Below are 25,692 nucleotides of genomic sequence, written 5' to 3'. Positions count from 1 at the left end.
GTAAACCTGAAGTGAAGCATCGGAATCTATCACTAGTGTCACAGGAATGGTTCAAAACATAGACAGTAAGAAGAGTCAGTTTTCTTGTACTTATGTCGCCATTGTGCCTTTTGTATTTATTTCCGATGCAATTTCTGTGTTTCATCGTCAATAAGAAGGTAGGAGGGATACAGTGAACCTGAAGGGATGCATCGGAATCTATAACTAGTGTCACAGGAATGGTTCAAAACATAGACAGTAAGAAGAGCCAGTCGTCTTGTATTTGAGTCGGCATTGTGCATTTTGTATTTAATTCCGATGCAATTTCTGTGTTTCATCGTCAATAAGAAGGTCAGAAGGATACAGTAATTCTGAAGTGAAGCATCGGAATCTATAACTAGAGTCACATGAATGGTTCAAAACGTAGACAGATTGAATAGTCAGTTTTCTTGTACTTAAGTCGGCATTGTGCCTTTTGTATTTAATTCCGATGCAATATCTGTGTTTCATCGTCAATAAGAAGGTCAGAGGGATACAGTAAACCTGAAGTGAAGAATCGGAATCTATAACTAGTGTCACCGGAATGGTTCAAAACATAGACAGTAGGAAGAGTCAGTTCTCTTGTACTTCAGTCGGCATTGTGCTGTTGTATTTAATTCCGATGCAATTTCTGTTTTTCATCGTCCATAAGAGGGTCAGAGGCATACAGTAAACCAGAAGTAAAGCATCGGAATCTATAACTAGTGTCACAGGAATGGTTCAAAACATAGACAGTAAGAAGAGTCAGTTTTCTTGTACTTAAGTCGGCATGGTGCCTTTTGTATTTAATTCCGATGCAATTTCAACGTTTCATCGTCAATAAGAAGGTCAGAGGGAAATAGTGAACCTGAAGTGAAGCATCGGAATCTATAACTAGAGTCACAGGAACGGTTCAAAACATAGACAGTAAGAGGAGTCAGTTTTCTTGTACTTAAGTCGGCATTGTGCCTATTGTATTTAATCCGATGCAATTTCAGTGTTTCATCGTCAATAAGAAGGTCAGAGGGATACGGTAGATACGATGTGAAGGATCGTAATCTATAACTAGTGTCACAGGAATTGTTCAAAACATAGACAGTAAGAAGAGTCACTTTTCTTGTACTTAAGTCGGCATTGTCCTTTTATATTTAATTCCGATGCAATATCTGTGTTCCATCGCAAATAAGAAGGTCAGAGGGATACAGTAAACCTGAAGTGAAGCATCGGAATCTATAACAAGTGTCACTGGAATGGTTCAAAACGTAGACAGTAAGAAGAGTCAGTTATCTTGTACTTAAGTCGGCATTGTGCCTTTTGTATTTAATTCCGAAGCAATTTCTGTATTTCATCGTCAATAAGAATGTCAGAGGGATACAGTAAACCTGAAGTAAAGCATCGGAATCTATAACGAGTGTCACATGAATGGTTCAAAACATAGACAGTAAGAAGAGTCAGTTTTCTTGTACTTAAGTCGGCATCGTACCTTTTGTATTTAATTCCGATGCAATTTCTGTGTTTCATCGTCAATAAGAAGGGCAGCGGGATACAGTAAGCCTGCAGAGAAGCATCGGCATCTATAACTAGTGTCACATGAACGGTTCAAAACATAGACAGTAAGAAGAGTCAGTTTTCTTGTACTTAAATCGGCATTGTGCCGTTTGTAATTAATTCCGATGCAGTTTCTGTATTTCATCGTCAATAAGAAGGTCGGAGAAATACAGTAAACCTGAAGTGAAGCTTCGGAATCTATAACTAGTGGCACAGGAAAGGTTCAAAACATAGACAGTAAGAAGAGTCAGTTTTCTTGTACTTAAGTCGGCATTGTACCTTTTGTATTTAATTCCGATGCAATTTCTGTGTTTCATCGTCAATAAGAAGGTCAGAGGGATACAGTAAACCTGAAGTGAAGCATCGGAATCTATAACTAGTGTCACAGGAATGGTTCAAACATAGACAGTCAGAAGAGTCAGTTTTCTTTTACTTAAGTCGGCATTGTGCCTTTTGGATTTAATTCCGATGCAATTTCTGTGTTTCATCGTCAATATGAAGGTCAGAGGCATACAGTAAACCTGAAGTAAAGCATCGTAATCTATAACTAGTGTCACAGGAATGGTTCAAAACATAGACAGTAAGAAGAGTCAGTTTTCTTCTACTTAATTCGGCATTGTGCCTTTTGTATTTAATTCCGATGCAATTTCTGTGTTTCATCCTCAATAAGAAGGTCAGAGGGATACAGTAAACCTGAAGTGAAGCATCGGAATCTATGACTAGTGTCAAAGGAATGGTTTAAAACATAGACAGTAAGAAGAGTCAGTTTTCTTGTACTTAAGTCGGCATTTTGCTTTTGTTATTTAATTCCGATGCAATTTCTGTGTTTCATCGTCAATAAGAAACTCAGAGGGATACAGTAAACCTGAAGTGAAGCATTGGAATCTATAACTAGTGTCACAGGAATAGTTCAAAACATAGACAGTAAGAAGAGTCAGTTTTCTTGTACTTAAGTCGGCATTGTGCCTTTTGTATTTATTTCCGATGCAATTTCTGTGTTTCATCGTCAATAAGGAGGTAGGAGGGATACAGTGAACCTGAAGGGATGCATCGGAATCTATAACTAGTGTCACAGGAATGGTTCAAAACATAGACAGTAAGAAGAGCCAGTCTTCTTGTATTTGAGTCGTCATTGTGCCTTTTGTATTTAATTCCGATGCAACTTCTGTGTTTCATCGTCAATTAGAAGGTCAGAAGGATACAGTAAACCTGAAGTGAAGCATCGGAATCTATAACTAGTGTCACATGAATGGTTCAAAACATAGACAGATTGAATAGTCGGTTTTCTTGTACTTAAAACGGCATTGTGCCTTTTGTATTTAATTCCGATGCAATATCTGTGTTTCATCGTCAACAAGAAGGTCAGAGGGATACAGTAAACCTGAAGTGAAGAATCGGAATCTATAACTAGTGTCACCGGAATGGTTCAAAACATAGACAGTAGGAAGAGTCAGTTCTCTTGTACTTCAGTCGGCATTGTGCTTTTGTATTTAATTCCGATGCAATTTCTGTGTTTCATGGTCAATAAGAAGGTCAGAGGGATACGGTAAACCTGATGTGAAGGATCGTAATCTGTAACTAGTGCCACAGGAATGGTTCAAAACATAGACAGTAAGAAGAGTCAGTTATCTTGTACTTAAGTCGGCATTGTGCCTTTAGTATTTAATTCCGAAGCAATTTCTGTGTTTCATCGTCAATAAGAATGTCAGAGGGATACAGTAAACCTGAAGTAAAGCATCGGAACCTGTAACGAGTGTCACATGAATGGTTCAAAACATAGACAGTAAGAAGAGTCAGTTTTCTTGTACTTAAGTCGGCATTGTACCTTTTGTATTTAATTCCCATGCAATTTCTGTGTTTCATCGTCAATAAGAAGGGCAGCGGGATGCAGTAAACCTGCAGAGAAGAATCGGCATCTATAACTAGTTTCACATGAATGGTTCAAAACATAGACAGTAAGAAGAGTCAGTTTTCTTGTACTTAAATCGGCATTGTGCCGTTTGTAATTAATTCCGATCCAATTTCTGTATTTCATCGTCAATAAGAAGGTCAGGGGGGTACAGTGAACCTGAAGTGAAGCTTCGGAATCTATAACTAGTGGCACAGGAATGGTTCAAAACATAGACAGTAAGAAGAGTCAGTTTTCTTGTACTTAAGTCGGCATTGTGCTTTTGTATGTAATTCCGATGCAATTTCTTTGTTTCATCGTCAATAAGAAGGTCAGAGGGATACAGCAAACCAGAAGTGAAGCATCGGAATCTATAACTAGTGTCACAGGAATGGTTCAAAACATAGAAAGTAAGAAGAGTCAGTTTTCTTGTACTTAAGTCGGCATTGTGCCTCTTGTATTTAATTCCGATGCAATTTCTGTGTTTCATCGTCAATAAGAAGGTCAGAGGGATACAGTAAACCTGAAGTGAAGCACCGGAATCTATAACTAGTGTCACATGAATGGTTCAAAAAATAGACAGTAAGAAGAGTCAGTTTTCCTGTACGTAAGTCGGCATTGTGCCTTTGTTATTTAATTCCGATGCAATTTCTGTGTTTCATCGTCAATACGAATCTCAGAGGGATACAGTAAACCTGAAGTGAAGCATCGGAATCTATCACTAGTGTCACAGGAATGGTTCAAAACATAGACAGTAAGAAGAGTCAGTTTTCTTGTACTTAAGTCGGCATTGTGCCTTTTGTATTTATTTCCGATGCAATTTCTGTGTTTCATCGTCAATAAGAAGGTAGGAGGGATACAGTGAACCTGAAGGGATGCATCGGAATCTATAACTAGTGTCACAGGAATGGTTCAAAACATAGACAGTAAGAAGAGCCAGTCGTCTTGTATTTGAGTCGGCATTGTGCATTTTGTATTTAATTCCGATGCAATTTCTGTGTTTCATCGTCAATAAGAAGGTCAGAAGGATACAGTAATTCTGAAGTGAAGCATCGGAATCTATAACTAGAGTCACATGAATGGTTCAAAACATAGACAGATTGAATAGTCAGTTTTCTTGTACTTAAGTCGGCATTGTGCCTTTTGTATTTAATTCCGATGCAATATCTGTGTTTCATCGTCAATAAGAAGGTCAGAGGGATACAGTAAACCTGAAGTGAAGAATCGGAATCTATAACTAGTGTCACCGGAATGGTTCAAAACATAGACAGTAGGAAGAGTCAGTTCTCTTGTACTTCAGTCGGCATTGTGCTGTTGTATTTAATTCCGATGCAATTTCTGTGTTTCATCGTCCATAAGAGGGTCAGAGGCATACAGTAAACCAGAAGTAAAGCATCGGAATCTATAACTAGTGTCACAGGAATGGTTCAAAACATAGACAGTAAGAAGAGCCAGTTTTCTTGTACTTAAGTCGGCATTGTGCCTTTTGTATTTAATTCCGATGCAATTTCAACGTTTCATCGTCAATAAGAAGGTCAGAGGGAAATAGTGAAACTGAAGTGAAGCATCGGAATCTATAACTAGAGTCACAGGAACGGTTCAAAACATAGACAGTAAGAGGAGTCAGTTTTCTTGTACTTAAGTCGGCATTGTGCCTATTGTATTTAATCCGATGCAATTTCAGTGTTTCATCGTCAATAAGAAGGTCAGAGGGATACGGTAGATACGATGTGAAGGATCGTAATCTATAACTAGTGTCACAGGAATTGTTCAAAACATAGACAGTAAGAAGAGTCACTTTTCTTGTGCTTAAGTCGGCATTGTCCTTTTATATTTAATTCCGATGCAATATCTGTGTTCCATCGCAAATAAGAAGGTCAGAGGGATACAGTAAACCTGAAGTGAAGCATCGGAATCTATAACAAGTGTCACAGGAATGGTTCAAAACGTAGACAGTAAGAAGAGTCAGTTATCTTGTACTTAAGTCGGCATTGTGCCTTTTGTATTTAATTCCGAAGCAATTTCTGTATTTCATCGTCAATAAGAATGTCAGAGGGATACAGTAAACCTGAAGTAAAGCATCGGAATCTATAACGAGTGTCACATGAATGGTTCAAAACATAGACAGTAAGAAGAGTCAGTTTTCTTGTACTTAAGTCGGCATTGTACCTTTTGTATTTAATTCCGATGCAATTTCTGTGTTTCATCGTCAATAAGAAGGGCAGCGGGATACAGTAAGCCTGCAGAGAAGCATCGGCATCTATAACTAGTGTCACATGAACGGTTCAAAATATAGACAGTAAGAAGAGTCAGTTTTCTTGTACTTAAATCGGCATTGTGCCGTTTGTAATTAATTCCGATGCAGTTTCTGTATTTCATCGTCAATAAGAAGGTCGGAGGGATACAGTAAACCTGAAGTGAAGCTTCGGAATCTATAACTAGTGGCACAGGAAAGGTTCAAAACATAGACAGTAAGAAGAGTCAGTTTTCTTGTACTTAAGTCGGCATTGTACCTTTTGTATTTAATTCCGATGCAATTTCTGTGTTTCATCGTCAATAAGAAGGTCAGAGGGATACAGTAAACCTGAAGTGAAGCATCGGAATCTATAACTAGTGTCACAGGAATGGTTCAAACATAGACAGTAAGAAGAGTCAGTTTTCTTTTACTTAAGTCGGCATTGTGCCTTTTGGATTTAATTCCGATGCAATTTCTGTGTTTCATCGTCAATATGAAAGTCAGAGGCATACAGTAAACCTGAAGTAAAGCATCGTAATCTATAACTAGTGTCACAGGATTGGATCAAAACATTGACAGTAAGAAGAGTCAGTTTTCTTCTACTTAATTCGGCATTGTGCCTTTTGTATTTAATTCCGATGCAATTTCTGTGTTTCATCCTCAATAAGAAGGTCAGAGGGATACAGTAAACCTGAAGTGAAGCATCGGAATCTATGACTAGTGTCAAAGGAATGGTTTAAAACATAGACAGTAAGAAGAGTCAGTTTTCTTGTACTTAAGTCGGCATTTTGCTTTTGTTATTTAATTTCGATGCAATTTCTGTGTTTCATCGTCAATAAGAAACTCAGAGGGATACAGTAAACCTGAAGTGAAGCTTTGGAATCTATAACTAGTGTCACAGGAATAGTTCAAAACATAGACAGTAAGAAGAGTCAGTTTTCTTGTACTTAAGTCGGCATTGTGCCTTTTGTATTTATTTCCGATGCAATTAATGTGTTTCATCGTCAATAAGGAGGTACGAGGGATACAGTGAACCTGAAGGGATGCATCGGAATCTATAACTAGTGTCACAGGAATGGTTCAAAACATAGACAGTAAGAAGAGCCAGTCTTCTTGTATTTGAGTCGTCATTGTGCCTTTTGTATTTAATTCCGATGCAACTTCTGTGTTTCATCGTCAATAAGAAGGTCAGAAGGATACAGTAAACCTGAAGTGAAGCATCGGAATCTATAACTAGTGTCACATGAATGGTTCAAAACATAGACAGATTGAATAGTCGGTTTTCTTGTACTTAAGTCGGCATTGTGCCTTTTGTATTTAATTCCGATGCAATATCTGTGTTTCATCGTCAACAAGAAGGTCAGAGTTATACAGTAAACCTGAAGTGAAGAATCGGAATCTATAACTAGTGTCACCGGAATGGTTCAAAACATAGACAGTAGGAAGAGTCAGTTCTCTTGTACTTCTGTCGGCATTGTGCTTTCGTATTTAATTCCGATGCAATTTCTGTGTTTCATGGTCAATAAGAAGGTCAGAGGGATACGGTAAACCTGATGTGAAGGATCGTAATCTGTAACTAGTGTCACAGGAATGGTTCAAAACATAGACAGTAAGAAGAGTCAGTTATCTTGTACTTAAGTCACGCATTGTGCCTTTAGTATTTAATTCCGAAGCAATTTCTGTGTTTCATCGTCAATAAGAATGTCAGAGGGATACAGTAAACCTGAAGTAAAGCATCGGAACCTGTAACGAGTGTCACATGAATGGTTCAAAACATAGACAGTAAGAAGAGTCAGTTTTCTTGTACTTAAGTCGGCATTGTACCTTTTGTATTTAATTCCGATGCAATTTCTGTGTTTCATCGTCAATAAGAAGGGCAGCGGGATGCAGTAAACCTGCAGAGAAGAATCGGCATCTATAACTAGTTTCACATGAATGGTTCAAAACATAGACAGTAAGAAGAGTCAGTTTTCTTGTACTTAAATCGGCATTGTGCCGTTTGTAATTAATTCCGATGCAATTTCTGTATTTCATCGTCAATAAGAAGGTCAGGGGGGTACAGTGAACCTGAAGTGAAGCTTCGGAATCTATAACTAGTGGCACAGGAATGGTTCAAAACATAGAGAGTAAGAAGAGTCAGTTTTCTTGTACTTAAGTCGGCATTGTGCTTTTGTATGTAATTCCGATGCAATTTCTTTGTTTCATCGTCAATAAGAAGGTCAGAGGGATACAGTAAACATAAAGTGAAGCATCGGAATCAATAACTAGTGTCACAGGAATGGTTCAAAACATAGACAGTAAGAAGAGTCAGTTTCCTTGTACTTAAGTCGGCATTGTGCATTTTCTATTTAATTCCGATGCAATTTCTGTGTTTCATCGTCAATAAGAGGGTCAGAGGGATACAGCAAACCAGAAGTGAAGCATCGGAATCTATAACTAGTGTCACAGGAATGGTTCAAAACATAGAAAGTAAGAAGAGTCAGTTTTCTTGTACTTAAGTCGGCATTGTGCCTCTTGTATTTAATTCCGATGAAATTTCTGTGTTTCATCGTCAATAAGAAGGTCAGAGGGATACAGTAAACCTGAAGTGAAGCACCGGAATCTATAACTAGTGTCACATGAATGGTTCAAAAAATAGACAGTAAGAAGAGTCAGTTTTCCTGTACATAAGTCGGCATTGTGCCTTTGTTATTTAATTCCGATGCAATTTCTGTGTTTCATCGTCAATACGAATCTCAGAGGGATACAGAAAACCTGAAGTGAAGCATCGGAATCTATCACTAGTGTCACAGGAATGGTTCAAAACATAGACAGTAAGAAGAGTCAGTTTTCTTGTACTTAAGTCGGCATTGTGCCTTTTGTATTTATTTCCGATGCAATTTCTGTGTTTCATCGTCAATAAGAAGGTCAGAAGGATACAGTAATTCTGAAGTGAAGCATCGGAATCTATAACTAGAGTCACATGAATGGTTCAAAACATAGACAGATTGAATAGTCAGTTTTCTTGTACTTAAGTCGGCATTGTGCCTTTTGTATTTAATTCCGATGCAATATCTGTGTTTCATCGTCAATAAGAAGGTCAGAGGGATACAGTAAACCTGAAGTGAAGAATCGGAATCTATAACTAGTGTCACCGGAATGGTTCAAAACATAGACAGTAGGAAGAGTCAGTTCTCTTGTACTTCAGTCGGCATTGTGCTGTTGTATTTAATTCCGATGCAATTTCTGTGTTTCATCGTCCATAAGAGGGTCAGAGGCATACAGTAAACCAGAAGTAAAGCATCGGAATCTATAACTAGTGTCACAGGAATGGTTCAAAACATAGACAGTAAGAAGAGTCAGTTTTCTTGTACTTAAGTCGGCATTGTGCCTTTTGTATTTAATTCCGATGCAATTTCAACGTTTCATCGTCAATAAGAAGGTCAGAGGGAAATAGTGAACCTGAAGTGAAGCATCGGAATCTATAACTAGAGTCACAGGAACGGTTCAAAACATAGACAGTAAGAGGAGTCAGTTTTCTTGTACTTAAGTCGGCATTGTGCCTATTGTATTTAATTTCGATGCAATTTCTGTGTTTCATCGTCAATAAGAAGGTCAGAGGGATACGGTAGATACGATATGAAGGATCGTAATCTATAACTAGTGTCACAGGAATTGTTCAAAACATAGACAGTAAGAAGAGTCACTTTTCTTGTACTTAAGTCGGCATTGTCCTTTTATATTTAATTCCGATGCAATATCTGTGTTCCATCGCAAATAAGAAGGTCAGAGGGATACAGTAAACCTGAAGTGAAGCATCGGAATCTATAACTAGTGTCACAGGAATGGTTCAAAACGTAGACAGTAAGAAGAGTCAGTTATTTTGTACTTAAGTCTGCATTGTGCCTTTTGTATTTAATTCCGAAGCAATTTCTGTATTTCATCGTCAATAAGAATGTCAGAGGGATACAGTAAACCTGAAGTAAAGCATCGGAATCTATAACGAGTGTCACATGAATGGTTCAAAACATAGACAGTAAGAAGAGTCAGTTTTCTTGTACTTAAGTCGGCATTGTACCTTTTGTATTTAATTCCGATGCAATTTCTGTGTTTCATCGTCAATAAGAAGGGCAGCGGGATACAGTAAGCCTGCAGAGATGCATCGGCATCTATAACTAGTGTCACATGAACGGTTCAAAACAAAGACAGTAAGAAGAGTCAGTTTTCTTGTACTTAAATCGGCATTGTGCCGTTTGTAATTAATTCCGATGCAGTTTCTGTATTTCATCGTCAATAAGAAGGTCGGAGGGATACAGTAAACCTGATGTGAAGCTTCGGAATCTATAACTAGTGGCACAGGAAAGGTTCAAAACATAGACAGTAAGAAGAGTCAGTTTTCTTGTACTTAAGTCGGCATTGTACCTTTTGTATTTAATTCCGATGCAATTTCTGTGTTTCATCGTCAATAAGAAGGTCAGAGGGATACAGTAAACCTGAAGTGAAGCATCGGAATCTATAACTAGTGTCACAGGAATGGTTCAAACATAGACAGTAAGAAGAGTCAGTTTTCTTTTACTTAAGTCTGCATTGTGCCTTTTGGATTTAATTCCGATGCAATTTCTGTGTTTCATCGTCAATATGAAGGTCAGAGGCATACAGTAAACCTGAAGTAAAGCATCGTAATCTATAACTAGTGTCACAGGAATGGTTCAAAACATAGACAGTAAGAAGAGTCAGTCTTCTTCTACTTAATTCGGCATTGTGCCTTTTGTATTTAATTCCGATGCAATTTCTGTGTTTCATCCTCAATAAGAAGGTCAGAGGGATACAGTAAACCTGAAGTGAAGCATCGGAATCTATGACTAGTGTCAAAGGAATGGTTTAAAACATAGACAGTAAGAAGAGTCAGTTTTCTTGTACTTAAGTCGGCATTGTGCTTTTGTTATTTAATTCCGATGCAATTTCTGTGTTTCATCGTCAATAAGAAACTCAGAGGGATACAGTAAACCTGAAGTGAAGCTTTGGAATCAATAACTAGTGTCACAGGAATAGTTCAAAACATAGACAGTAAGAAGAGTCAGTTTTCTTGTACTTAAGTCAGCATTGTGCCTTTTGTATTTAATGCCGATGCAATTTCTGTGTTTCGTCGTCAATAAGAAGGTCAGAGGGATACAGTAAACCTGAAGTGAAGCATCGGAATCTATAACTAGTGTCACAGGAATGGTTCAAACATAGACAGTAAGAAGAGTCAGTTTACTTTTACTTAAGTCGGCATTGTGCCTTTTGGATTTAATTCCGATGCAATTTCTGTGTTTCATCGTCAATATGAAGGTCAGAGGCATACAGTAAACCTGAAGTAAAGCATCGTAATCTATAACTAGTGTCACAGGAATGGTTCAAAACATAGACAGTAAGAAGAGTCAGTTTTCTTCTACTTAATTCGGCATTGTGCCTTTTGTATTTAATTCCGATGCAATTTCTGCGTTTCATCCTCAATAAGACGGTCAGAGGGATACAGTAAACCTGAAGTGAAGCATCGGAATCTATAACTAGTGTCACAGGAATGGTTCAAACATAGACAGTAAGAAGAGTCTGTTTTCTTGTACTTAAGTCGGCATTGTGCCTTTTGTATTTAATTCCGATGCAATTTCTGTGTTCCATCGTCAATAAGAAGGTCAGAGGGATACAGTAAACCTGCAGTGAAGCATCGGAATCTATAACTAGTGTCACATGAATGGTTCAAAACATAGACATCAAGAAGAGTCAGCATTCTTGTACTTAAGTCGGCGTTGTGCCTTTTGTATTTCATTCCGAGGCAATTTCTGAGTTTCATCGTCAATAAGAAGGTCAGAAGTATACAGTAAACCTGAAGTGAAGCATCGGAATCTATAACTAGTGTCACAGGTATGGTTCAAAACATAGACAGTAAGAAGAGTCAATTTTCTTGTATTTAAGTCGGCATTCTGCCTTTTGTATTTAATTCCGATGCAATTTCTGTATTTAATCGTCAATAAGAAGGTCAGAGCGATACAGTAAACGTGAAGTGAAGCATCGGAATCTATAACTAGTGTCACAGGAATGGTTCAGAACATAGATAGAAAGAAGAGTCAGTTTTCTTGCACTTAAGTCGGCATTGTGCCTTTTGTATTTAATTCCGATGCAATTTCTTTGTTTAATCGTCAATAAGAAGGTCAGAGGGATACAGTAAACCTGAAGTGAAGCATCGGAATCTGTAACTAGTGTCACAGGAATTGTTCAAAACATAGACAGTAAGAAGAGTCAGTTTTCTTGTACTTAAGTCGGCATTGTGCCTTTTGTATTTAATTCCGATGCAATTTGTGTGTTTCATCGTCAATAAGAAGGTCAGAGGGATACAGTAAACCTGAAGTGAAGCATCGAAATCTATAACTAGTGTCACAGGAATGGTTCAGAACATAGACAGTAAGAAGAGTCAGTTTTCTTCTACTGAAGTCGGCATTGTGCATTTTGTACATCATTCCGATGCAATTTCTGTGTTTCATCGTCAATAAAAAGGTCAGAGAAATACAGTGAACCTGAAGTGAAGCATCGGAATCTATAACTAGTGTCACAGGAATGGTTCAAAACATAGATAGTAAGAAGAGTCATTTTTCTTGTTTTTAGTCGGCATTGTGCCTTTTGTATTTAATTCCGATGCAATTTCGGTGTTTCATCGACAATAAGAAGGTTAGAGGGACACAGTAAACCTGAAGTGAAACATCGGAATCTATAACTAGTGTCACAGGAATACTTCAAAACATAGACAGTAAGAAGAGTCAGTTTTCTTGTACTTAAGTCGGCATTGTATCTTTTGTATTTAATTCCGATGCAATTTGAGCGTTTCATCGTCAATAAGAAGGTCAGAGGGAAATAGTGAACCTGAAGTGAAGCATCGGAATCTATAACTAGAGTCACAGGAACGGTTCAAAACATAGACAGTAAGAAGAGTCAGTTTTCTTGTACTTAAGTCGGCATTGTGCCTTTTGTATTTAATCCGATGCAATTTCTGTGTTTCATCGTCAATAAGAAGGTCAGAGGGATACGGTAAACCTGATGTGAAGGATCGTAATCTGTAACTAGTGTCACAGGAATGGTTCAAAACATAGACAGTAAGAAGAGTCAGTTATCTTGTACTTAAGTCGGCATTGTGCCTTTTGTATTTAATTCCGAAGCAATTTCTGTGTTTCATCGTCAATAAGAATGTCAGAGGGATACAGTAAACCTGAAGTAAAGCATCGGAACCTGTAACGAGTGTCACATGAATGGTTCAAAGCATAGACAGTAAGAAGAGTCAGTTTTCTTGTACTTAAGTCGGCATTGTACCTTTTGTATTTAATTCTGATGCAATTTCTGTGTCTCATCGTCAATAAGAAGGGCAGCGGGATGCAGTAAACCTGCAGAGAAGCATCGGCATCTATAACTAGTTTTACATGAATGGTTCAAAACATAGACAGTAAGAAGAGTCAGTTTTCTTGTACATAAATCGGCATTGTGCCGTTTGTAATTAATTCCGATGCAATTTCTGTATTTCATCGTCAATACGAAGGTCAGAGGGATACAGTAAACATAAAGTGAAGCATCGGAATCAATAACTAGTGTCACGGGAATGGTTCAAAACATAGACAGTAAGAAGAGTCAGTTTCCTTGTACTTAAGTCGGCATTGTGCATTTTCTATTTAATTCCGATGCAATTTCTGTGTTTCATCGTCAATAAGAGGGTCAGAGGGATACAGCAAACCAGAAGTGAAGCATCGGAATCTATAACTAGTGTCACAGGAATGGTTCAAAACATAGAAAGTAAGAAGAGTCAGTTTTCTTGTACTTAAGTCGGCATTGTGCCTCTTGTATTTAATTCCGATGCAATTTCTGTGTTACATCGTCAATAAGAAGGTCAGAGGGATACAGTAAACCTGAAGTGAAGCACCGGAATCTATAACTAGTGTCACATGAATGGATCAAAAAATAGACAGTAAGAAGAGTCAGTTTTCCTGTACTTAAGTCGGCATTGTGCCTATGTTAATTAATTCCGATGCAATATCTGTGTTTCATCGTCAATACGAATCTCAGAGGGATACAGTAAACCTGAAGTGAAGCATCGGAATCTATCACTAGTGTCACAGGAATGGTTCAAAACATAGACAGTAAGAAAAGCCAGTCGTCTTGTATTTGTGTCGGCATTGTGCCTTTTGTATTTAATTCCGATGCAATTTCTGTGTTTCATCGTCCATAAGAGGGTTAGAGGCATACAGTGAACCTGAAGTGAAGCATCGGAATCTATAACTAGGGTCACAGGAATGGTTCAAAACATAGACAGTAAGAAGAGTCAGTTTTCTTGTACTTAAGTCGGCATTGTGCCTTTTGTATTTAATTCCGATGCAATTTCTACGTTTCATCGTCAATAAGAAGGTCAGAGGGAAATAGTGAACCTGAAGTGAAGCATCGGAATCTATAACTAGAGTCACAGGAACGGTTCAAAACATAGACAGTAAGAGGAGTCAGTTTTCTTGTACTTAAGTCGGCATTGTGCCTATTGTATTTAATCCGTTGCAATTTCTGTGTTTCAACGTCAATAAGAAGGTCAGAGGGATACGGTACATACGATGTGAAGGATCGTAATCTATAACTAGTGTCACAGGAATTGTTCAAAACATAGACAGTAAGCCGGCCGGTGTGGCCGTGCGGTTAAAGGCGCTTCAGTCTGGAACCGCGTGACCGCTGCGGTCGCAGGTTCGAATCCTGCCTCGGGCATGGATGTGTGTGATGTCCTTAGGTTAGTTAGGTTTAATTAGTTCTAAGTTCTAGGCGACTGATGACCTCCGAAGTTAAGTCGCATAGTGCTCAGAGCCATTTGAGCCATAGACAGTAAGAAGAGTCACTTTTCTTGTACTTAAGTCGGCATTGTCCTTTTATATTTAATTCCGATGCAATATCTGTGTTCCATCGTCAATAAGAAGGTCAGAGGGATACAGTAAACCTGAAGTGAAGCATCGGAATCTGTAACTAGTGTCACAGGAATGGTTCAGAACGTAGACAGTAAGAAGAGTCAGTTATCTTGTACTTAAGTCGGCATTGTGCCTTTTGTATTTAATTCCGAAGCACGTTCTGTATTTCATCGTCAATAAGAATGTCAGAGGGATACAGTAAACCTGAAGTAAAGCATCGGAATCTATAACGAGTGTCACATGAATGGTTCAAAACATAGACAGTAAGAAGAGTCAGTTTTCTTGTACTTAAGTCGGCATTGTACCTTTTGTATTTAATTCCGATGCAATTTCTGTGTTCCATCGTCAATAAGAAGGGCAGCGGGATACAGTAAGCCTGCAGAGAAGCATCGGCATCTATAACTAGTGTCACATGAACGGTTCAAAACATAGACAGTAAGAAGAGTCAGTTTTCTTGTACTTAAATCGGCATTGTGCCGTTTGTAATTAATTCCGATGCAGTTTCTGTATTCCATCGTCAATAAGAAGGTCAGAGGGATACAGTAAAGCTGAAGTGAAGCTTCGGAATCTATAACTAGTGGCACAGGAAAGGTTAAAATTATAGACAGTAAGAAGAGTCAGTTTTCTTGTACTTAAGTTGGCATTGTACCTTTTGTATTTAATTCCGATGCGATTTCTGTGTTTCATCGTCAATAATAAGGTCAGAGGGATACAGTAAACCTGCACTGAAGCATCGGAATATATAACTAGTGTCACATGAATGGTTCAAAACATAGACAGTAAGAAGAGTCAGTTTTCTTGTACTTATGTCAGCATTGTGCCTTTTGTATTTAATGCCGATGAAATTTCTGTGTTTCATCGTCAATAAGAAGGTCAGAGGGATACAGTGAACCTGAAGTGAAGCATCGGAATCTATAACTAATGTCACAGGAATGGTTCAAAGCATAGACAGTAAGAAAAGTCAGTCTTCTTGTACTTAAGTCGGCATTGTGCCTTTTGTATTTAATTCCGATGCAATTTCTGTGTTTCATCGTCAATAAGAAGGTCAGTGGGATACAGTAAACCTGAAGTGGAGCATCGGAATCTATAACTAGTGTCAAAGGAATGGTTTAAAACATAGACAGTAAGAAGAGTCAGTTTTCTTGTACTTAAGACGGCATTGTGCTTTTGTTATTTAATTCCGATGCAATGTCTGTGTTTCATCGTCAATAAGAATCTCAGAGGGATACAGTAAACCTGAAGTGAAGCATCGGAATCTATAACTAGTGTCACAGGAATAGTTCAAAACATAGACAGTAAGAAGAGTCAGTTTTCTTGTACTTAAGTCGGCATTGTGCCTTTTGTATTTATTTCCGATGCAATTTCTGTGTTTCATCGTCAATAAGGAGGTAGGAGGGATACAGTGAACCTGAAGGGATGCATCGGAATCTATAACTACTGTCACAGGAATGGTTCAAAACATAGACAGTAAGAAGAGCCAGTCTTCTTGTATTTGAGTCGTCATTGTGCCTTTTGTATTTAATTCCGATGCATCTTCTGTGTTTCATCGTCAATATGAAGGTCAGAAGGATACAGTAAACCTGAAGTGAAGCATCGGAATCTATAACTAGTGTCACATGAATGGTTCAAAACATAGACAGATTGAATAGTCAGTTTTCTTGTACTTAAGTCGGCATTGTGCCTTTTGTATTTAATTCCGATGCAATATCTGTGTTTCATCGTCAACAAGAAGGTCAGAGGGATACAGTAAACCTGAAGTGAAGAATCGGAATCTATAACTAGTGTCACCGGAATGGTTCAAAACTTAGACAGTAGGAAGAGTCAGTTCTCTTGTACTTCAGTCGGCATTGTGCTTTTGTATTTAATTCCGATGCAATTTCTGTGTTTCATCGTCAATAAGAAGGTCAGAGGGATACAGTAAACCAGAAGTGAAGCAACGGAATCTATAACTGGTGTCACAGGAATGGTTCAAAACATAGACAGTAAGAAGAGTCAGTTTTCTTGTACTTAAGTCGGCATTGTGCCTTTTGTATTTAATTCCGATGCCATTTCTGTGTTTCATCGTCAATAAGAAGGTCAGAGGGATACAGTAAACCTGCAGTGAAGCTTCGGAATCTACAACTAGTGTCACATGAATGGTTCAAAACATAGACAGTAAGAAGAGTCAGTTCTCTTGTACTTAAGTCAGCATCGTGCCTTTTGTATTTAATGCCGATGCAATTTCTGTGTTTCATCGTCAATAAGAAGGTCAGAGGGATACAATAATCCTGAAGTGAAACATCGTAAATCTATAACTAGTGTCACAGGAATGGTTCGAACATAGACAGTAAGAAGAGTCAGTTTTCTTGTACTTAAGTCGGCATTGTGGCTTTTGTATTAAATTCCGATGCAATTTCTGTGTTTCATCGTCAATAAGAAGGTCAGAGGGATACAGTAAACCTGCAGTGATGCATCGGAATCCATAACTAGTGTCACATGAATGGTTCAAAACATAGACATTAAGAAAAGTCAGCATTCTTGTACTTAAGTCGGCATTGTGCCTTTTGTATTAAATTCCGAGGCAATTTCTGTGTTTCATCGTCAATAAGAAGGTCAGAGGTATACAGTAAACCTGAAGTGAAGCATCGGAATCTATAACTAGTGTCACAGGTATGGTTCAAAACATAGACAGTAAGAAGAGTCAATTTTCTTGTATTCAAGTGGGCATTGTGCCATTTGTATTTAATTCCGATGCAATTTCTGTATTTAATCGTCAATAAGAAGGTCAGAGCGATACAGTAAACGTGAAGTGAAGCATCGGAAACTATAACTAGTGTCACAGGAATGGTTCAAAACATAGACAGTAAGAAGAGTCAGTTTTCTTGTACTTAAGTCGGCATTGTGCCTTTTGGTATTAATTCCGATGCAATATGTGTGTTTCATCTTCTATAAGAAGGTCAGAGGGATACAGTAAACCTGATGTGAAGCATCGGAATCAATAAGTAGTGTCACAGTAATGGTTCAAAACATAGACAGTAAGAAGAGTCAGTTTTCTTGTACTTAAGTCGGCATTGCTCCTTTTATATTTAATTCCGATGCAATTTCTATCTTTCATCGTCAATAAGAAGGTCAGAGGGATACAGTAAACCTGAAGTGAAGCATCGGAATCTATAACTAGTGTAACAGGAATGGTTCAAAACATAGACAGTAAGAAGAGTCAGTTTTCTTGTACTTATGTCGGCATTGTGCCTTTTGTATTTTATTCCGATGCAATTTCTGTGTTTCATCGTCAATAAGAAGGTCAGAGGGATACAGTAAACCTGAAGTGAAGCATCGAAATCTGTAAGTAGTGTAACAGGAATGGTTCAAGACATAGACAGTAAGAAGAGTCACTTTTCTTGTACTTCAGTCGGCATTGTGCCTTTTGTATTTAATTCCGATGCAATTTCTGTGTTTCATCGTCTATAAGAAGGTCAGAGGGTACAGTAAACCTGCAGTGAAGCATCGGAATCTACAACTAGTGTCACATGAATGGTTCTGAACATAGACAGTAAGAAGGGTCAGCTTTCTTGTACTTAAGTCAGCATTGTGCCTTTTGTATTTAATGCCGATGCAATTTCTGTGTTTCATCGTCAATAAGAAGGTCAGAGGGATACAGTAAACCTGAAGTGAAGCATCGGAATCTATAACTAGTGTCACAGGAATGGTTCAAACATAGACAGTAAGAAGAGTCGGTTTTCTTTTACTTAAGTCGGCATTGTGCCTTTTGGATTTAATTCCGATGCAATTTCTGTGTTTCATCGTCAATAAGAAGGTAAGAGGCATACAGTAGACCTGAAGTAAAGCATCGTAATCTATAACTAGTGTCACAGGAATGGTTCAAAACATAGACAGTAAGAAGAGTCAGTTTTCTTCTACTTAATTCGGCATTGTGCCTTTTGTATTTAATTCCGATGCAATTTCTGTGTTTCATCCTCAATAAGAAGGTCAGAGGGATACAGTAAACCTGAAGTGAAGCATCGGAATCTATAACTAGTGTCACAGGAATGGTTCAAACATAGACAGTAAGAAGAGTCTGTTTTCTTGTACTTAAGTCGGCATTGTGCCTTTTGTATTTAATTCCGATGCAATTTCTGTGTTCCATCGTCAATAAGAAGGTTAGAGGGATACAGTAAACCTGCAGTGAAGCATCGGAATCTATAACTAGTGTCACAGGAATGGTTCAAACATAGACAGTAAGAAGAGTCGGTTTTCTTTTACTTAAGTCGGCATTGTGCCTTTTGGATTTAATTCCGATGCAATTTCTGTGTTTCATCGTCAATAAGAAGGTCAGAGGCATACAGTAGACCTGAAGTAAAGCATCGTAATCTATAACTAGTGTCACAGGAATGGTTCAAAACGTAGACAGTAAGAAGAGTCAGTTTTCTTCTACTTAATTCGGCATTGTGCCTTTTGTATTTAATTCCGATGCAATTTCTGTGTTTCATCCTCAATAAGAAGGTCAGAGGGATACAGTAAACCTGAAGTGAAGCATCGAAATCTATAACTAGTGTCACAGGAATGGTTCAAACATAGACAGTAAGAAGAATCTGTTTTCTTGTACTTAAGTCGGCATTGTGCCTTTTGTATTTAATTCCGATGCAATTTCTGTGTTCCATCGTCAATAAGAAGGTTAGAGGGATACAGTAAACCTGCAGTGAAGCATCGGAATCTATAACTAGTGTCACATGAATGGTTCAAAACATAGACATCAAGAAGAGTCAGCATTCTTGTACTTAAGTCGGCATTGTGCCTTTTGTATTTCATTCCGAGGCAATTTCTGAGTTTCATCGTCAATAAGAAGGTCAGAGGTATACAGTAAACCTGAAGTGAAGCATCGGAATCTATAACTAGTGTCACAGGTATGGTTCAAAACATAGACAGTAAGAAGAGTCAGTTTTCTTCTACTTAAGTCGGCATTGTGCCTTTTGTATATCATTCCGATGCAATTTCTGTATTTAATCGTCAATAAGAAGGTCAAAGCGATACAGTAAACACGAAGTGAAGCATCGGAATCTATAACTAGTGTCACAGGAATGGTTCAGAACATAGATAGAAAGAAGAGTCAGTTTTCTTTTACTTAAGTCGGCATTGTGCCTTTTGGATTTAATTCCGATGCAATTTCTGTGTTTCATCGTCAATAAGAAGGTCAGAGGTATACAGTAAACTTGAAGTAAAGCATCGTAATCTATAACTAGTGTCACAGGAATGGTTCAAAACATAGACAGTAAGAAGAGTCAGTTTTCTTCTACTTAATTCGGCATTGTGCCTTTTGTATTTAATTCCGATGCAGTTTCTGTGTTTCATCCTCAATAAGAAGGTCAGAGGGATACAGTAAACCTGAAGTGAAGCATCGGAATCTATAACTAGTGTCACAGGAATGGTTCAAACATAGACAGTAAGAAGAGTCTGTTTTCTTGTACTTAAGTCGGCATTGTGCCTTTTGTATTTAATTCCGATGCAATTGCTGTGTTTCATCGTCACTAAGAAGGTCAGAGGGATACAGTAAACCTGCAGTGAAGCATCGGAATCTATAACTAGTGTCACATGAATGGTTCAAAACATAGACAGTAAGAAGAGTCAGTTTTCTTGTACTTAAGTAAGCATTGTGCCTTTTGTATTTAATTCCGATGCAATTTCTGTGTTTCATCGTCAATAAGAATGTCAGAGGCATACAGTAAACCTGAAATAAATCATCGGAATCTATAACTAGTGTCACAGGAATGGTTCAAAACATAGACAGTAAGAAGAGTCAGTTTTCTTGTACTTAAGTCGGCATTGTGCCTTTTCTATTTAATTCCGATGCAATTTGTGTGTTTCATCGTCAATAAGAAGGTCAGAGGGATACAGTAAACCTGAAGTGAAGCATCGGAATCTATAACTAGTGTCACAGGAATGGTTCAAAACATAGACAGTAAGAAGAGTCAGTTTTCTTCGACTTAAGTCGGCATTGTGCCTTTTGTATATCATTCCGATGCAATTTCTGTGTTTCATCGTCAATAAAATGGTCAGAGAAATACAGTGAACCTGAAGTGAAGCATCGGAATCTATAACTAGTGTCACAGGAATACTTCAAACCATAGACAGTAAGAAGAGTCAGTTTTCTTGTACTTAAGTCGGCATTGTAACTTTTGTATTTAATTCCGATGCAATTTCAGCGTTTCATCGTCAATAAGAAGGTCAGAGGGATACGGTAAACCTGATGTGAAGGATCGTAATCTGTAACTAGTGTCACAGGAATGGTTCAAAACATAGACAGTAAGAAGAGTCAGTTATCTTGTACTTAAGTCGGCATTGTGCCTTTTGTATTTAATTCCGAAGCAATTTCTGTGTTTCATCGTCAATAAGAATGTCAGAGGGATACTGTAAACCTGAAGTAAAGCATCGGAACCTGTAACGAGTGTCACATGAATGGTTCAAAACATAGACAGTAAGAAGAGTCAGTTTTCTTGTACTTAAGTCGGCATTGTACCTTTTGTATTTAATTCCGATGCAATTTCTGTGTTTCATCGTCAATGAGAAGGGCAGCGGGATACAGTAAACCTGCAGAGAAGCATCGGAATCTATAACTAGTGTCACAGGAATGGTTCAAACATAGACAGTAAGAAGAGTCGGTTTTCTTTTACTTAAGTCGGCATTGTGCCTTTTGGATTTAATTCCGATGCAATTTCTGTGTTTCATCGTCAATAAGAAGGTCAGAGGCATACAGTAGACCTGAAGTAAAGCATCGTAATCTATAACTAGTGTCACAGGAATGGTTCAAAACATAGACAGTAAGAAGAGTCAGTTTTCTTCTACTTTATTCGGCATTGTGCCTTTTGTATTTAATTCCGATGCAATTTCTGTGTTTCATCCTCAATAAGAAGGTCAGAGGGATACAGTAAACCTGAAGTGAAGCATCGAAATCTATAACTAGTGTCACAGGAATGGTTCAAACATAGACAGTAAGAAGAATCTGTTTTCTTGTACTTAAGTCGGCATTGTGCCTTTCGTATTTAATTCCGATGCAATTTCTGTGTTCCATCGTCAATAAGAAGGTTAGAGGGATACAGTAAACCTGCAGTGAAGCATCGGAATCTATAACTAGTGTCACATGAATGGTTCAAAACATAGACATCAAGAAGAGTCAGCATTCTTGTACTTAAGTCGGCATTGTGCCTTTTGTATTTCATTCCGAGGCAATTTCTGAGTTTCATCGTCAATAAGAAGGTCAGAGGTATACAGTAAACCTGAAGTGAAGCATCGGAATCTATAACTAGTGTCACAGGTATGGTTCAAAACATAGACAGTAAGAAGAGTCAGTTTTCTTCTACTTAAGTCGGCATTGTGCCTTTTGTATATCATTCCGATGCAATTTCTGTATTTAATCGTCAATAAGAAGGTCAAAGCGATACAGTAAACACGAAGTGAAGCATCGGAATCTATAACTAGTGTCACAGGAATGGTTCAGAACATAGATAGAAAGAAGAGTCAGTTTTCTTTTACTTAAGTCGGCATTGTGCCTTTTGGATTTAATTCCGATGCAATTTCTGTGTTTCATCGTCAATAAGAAGGTCAGAGGTATACAGTAAACTTGAAGTAAAGCATCGTAATCTATAACTAGTGTCACAGGAATGGTTCAAAACATAGACAGTAAGAAGAGTCAGTTTTCTTCTACTTAATTCGGCATTGTGCCTTTTGTATTTAATTCCGATGCAGTTTCTGTGTTTCATCCTCAATAAGAAGGTCAGAGGGATACAGTAAACCTGAAGTGAAGCATCGGAATCTATAACTAGTGTCACAGGAATGGTTCAAACATAGACAGTAAGAAGAGTCTGTTTTCTTGTACTTAAGTCGGCATTGTGCCTTTTGTATTTAATTCCGATGCAATTGCTGTGTTTCATCGTCACTAAGAAGGTCAGAGGGATACAGTAAACCTGCAGTGAAGCATCGGAATCTATAACTAGTGTCACATGAATGGTTCAAAACATAGACAGTAAGAAGAGTCAGTTTTCTTGTACTTAAGTAAGCATTGTGCCTTTTGTATTTAATTCCGATGCAATTTCTGTGTTTCATCGTCAATAAGAATGTCAGAGGCATACAGTAAACCTGAAATAAATCATCGGAATCTATAACTAGTGTCACAGGAATGGTTCAAAACATAGACAGTAAGAAGAGTCAGTTTTCTTGTACTTAAGTCGGCATTGTGCCTTTTCTATTTAATTCCGATGCAATTTGTGTGTTTCATCGTCAATAAGAAGGTCAGAGGGATACAGTAAACCTGAAGTGAAGCATCGGAATCTATAACTAGTGTCACAGGAATGGTTCAAAACATAGACAGTAAGAAGAGTCAGTTTTCTTCGACTTAAGTCGGCATTGTGCCTTTTGTATATCATTCCGATGCAATTTCTGTGTTTCATCGTCAATAAAATGGTCAGAGAAATACAGTGAACCTGAAGTGAAGCATCGGAATCTATAACTAGTGTCACAGGAATACTTCAAACCATAGACAGTAAGAAGAGTCAGTTTTCTTGTACTTAAGTCGGCATTGTATCATTTGTATTTAATTCCGATGCAATTTCAGCGTTTCATCGTCAATAAGAAGGTCAGAGGGATACGGTAAACCTGATGTGAAGGATCGTAATCTGTAACTAGTGTCACAGGAATGGTTCAAAACATAGACAGTAAGAAGAGTCAGTTATCTTGTACTTAAGTCGGCATTGTGCCTTTTGTATTTAATTCCGAAGCAATTTCTGTGTTTCATCGTCAATAAGAATGTCAGAGGGATACTGTAAACCTGAAGTAAAGCATCGGAACCTGTAACGAGTGTCACATGAATGGTTCAAAACATAGACAGTAAGAAGAGTCAGTTTTCTTGTACTTAAGTCGGCATTGTACCTTTTGTATTTAATTCCGATGCAATTTCTGTGTTTCATCGTCAATGAGAAGGGCAGCGGGATACAGTAAACCTGCAGAGAAGCATCGGCATCTATAACTAGTTTCACTTGAATGGTTCAAAACATAGACAGTAAGAAGAGTCAGTTTTCTTGTTCTTAAATCGGCATTGTGCCGTTTGTAATTAATTCCGATGCAATTTCTGTATTTCATCGTCAATAAGAAGGTCAGAGGGATACAGTGAACCTGAAGTGATGCTTCGGAATCTATAACTAGTGTCACAGGAATGGTTCAAAACATAGACAGTAAGAAGAGTCAGTTTTCTTCTACTTAATTCGGCATTGTGCCTTTTGTATTTAATTCCGATGCAATTTCTGTGTTTCATCCTCAATAAGAAGGTCAGAGGGATACAGTAAACCTGAAGTGAAGCATCGGAATCTATAACTAGTGTCACAGGAATGGTTCAAACATAGACAGTAAGAAGAGTCTGTTTTCTTGTACTTAAGTCGGCATTGTGCCTTTTGTATTTAATTCCGATGCAATTTCTGTGTTCCATCGTCAATAAGAAGGTTAGAGGGATACAGTAAACCTGCAGTGAAGCATCGGAATCTATAACTAGTGTCACAGGAATGGTTCAAACATAGACAGTAAGAAGAGTCGGTTTTCTTTTACTTAAGTCGGCATTGTGCCTTTTGGATTTAATTCCGATGCAATTTCTGTGTTTCATCGTCAATAAGAAGGTCAGAGGCATACAGTAGACCTGAAGTAAAGCATCGTAATCTATAACTAGTGTCACAGGAATGGTTCAAAACATAGACAGTAAGAAGAGTCAGTTTTCTTCTACTTAATTCGGCATTGTGCCTTTTGTATTTAATTCCGATGCAATTTCTGTGTTTCATCCTCAATAAGAAGGTCAGAGGGATACAGTAAACCTGAAGTGAAGCATCGAAATCTATAACTAGTGTCACAGGAATGGTTCAAACATAGACAGTAAGAAGAATCTGTTTTCTTGTACTTAAGTCGGCATTGTGCCTTTTGTATTTAATTCCGATGCAATTTCTGTGTTCCATCGTCAATAAGAAGGTTAGAGGGATACAGTAAACCTGCAGTGAAGCATCGGAATCTATAACTAGTGTCACATGAATGGTTCAAAACATAGACATCAAGAAGAGTCAGCATTCTTGTACTTAAGTCGGCATTGTGCCTTTTGTATTTCATTCCGAGGCAATTTCTGAGTTTCATCGTCAATAAGAAGGTCAGAGGTATACAGTAAACCTGAAGTGAAGCATCGGAATCTATAACTAGTGTCACAGGTATGGTTCAAAACATAGACAGTAAGAAGAGTCAGTTTTCTTCTACTTAAGTCGGCATTGTGCCTTTTGTATATCATTCCGATGCAATTTCTGTATTTAATCGTCAATAAGAAGGTCAAAGCGATACAGTAAACACGAAGTGAAGCATCGGAATCTATAACTAGTGTCACAGGAATGGTTCAGAACATGGATAGAAAGAAGAGTCAGTTTTCTTTTACTTAAGTCGGCATTGTGCCTTTTGGATTTAATTCCGATGCAATTTCTGTGTTTCATCGTCAATAAGAAGGTCAGAGGTATACAGTAAACTTGAAGTAAAGCATCGTAATCTATAACTAGTGTCACAGGAATGGTTCAAAACATAGACAGTAAGAAGAGTCAGTTTTCTTCTACTTAATTCGGCATTGTGCCTTTTGTATTTAATTCCGATGCAGTTTCTGTGTTTCATCCTCAATAAGAAGGTCAGAGGGATACAGTAAACCTGAAGTGAAGCATCGGAATCTATAACTAGTGTCACAGGAATGGTTCAAACATAGACAGTAAGAAGAGTCTGTTTTCTTGTACTTAAGTCGGCATTGTGCCTTTTGTATTTAATTCCGATGCAATTGCTGTGTTTCATCGTCACTAAGAAGGTCAGAGGGATACAGTAAACCTGCAGTGAAGCATCGGAATCTATAACTAGTGTCACATGAATGGTTCAAAACATAGACAGTAAGAAGAGTCAGTTTTCTTGTACTTAAGTAAGCATTGTGCCTTTTGTATTTAATTCCGATGCAATTTCTGTGTTTCATCGTCAATAAGAATGTCAGAGGCATACAGTAAACCTGAAATAAATCATCGGAATCTATAACTAGTGTCACAGGAATGGTTCAAAACATAGAC

This window comes from Schistocerca americana, chromosome 6 (genome assembly GCF_021461395.2).
Source record: "Schistocerca americana isolate TAMUIC-IGC-003095 chromosome 6, iqSchAmer2.1, whole genome shotgun sequence".
In the NCBI taxonomy this organism is placed as follows: domain Eukaryota; kingdom Metazoa; phylum Arthropoda; class Insecta; order Orthoptera; family Acrididae; genus Schistocerca; species Schistocerca americana.
The sequence above is the reverse complement of the archived record's forward strand: the minus strand, read 5'-3'. Positions refer to the sequence as shown.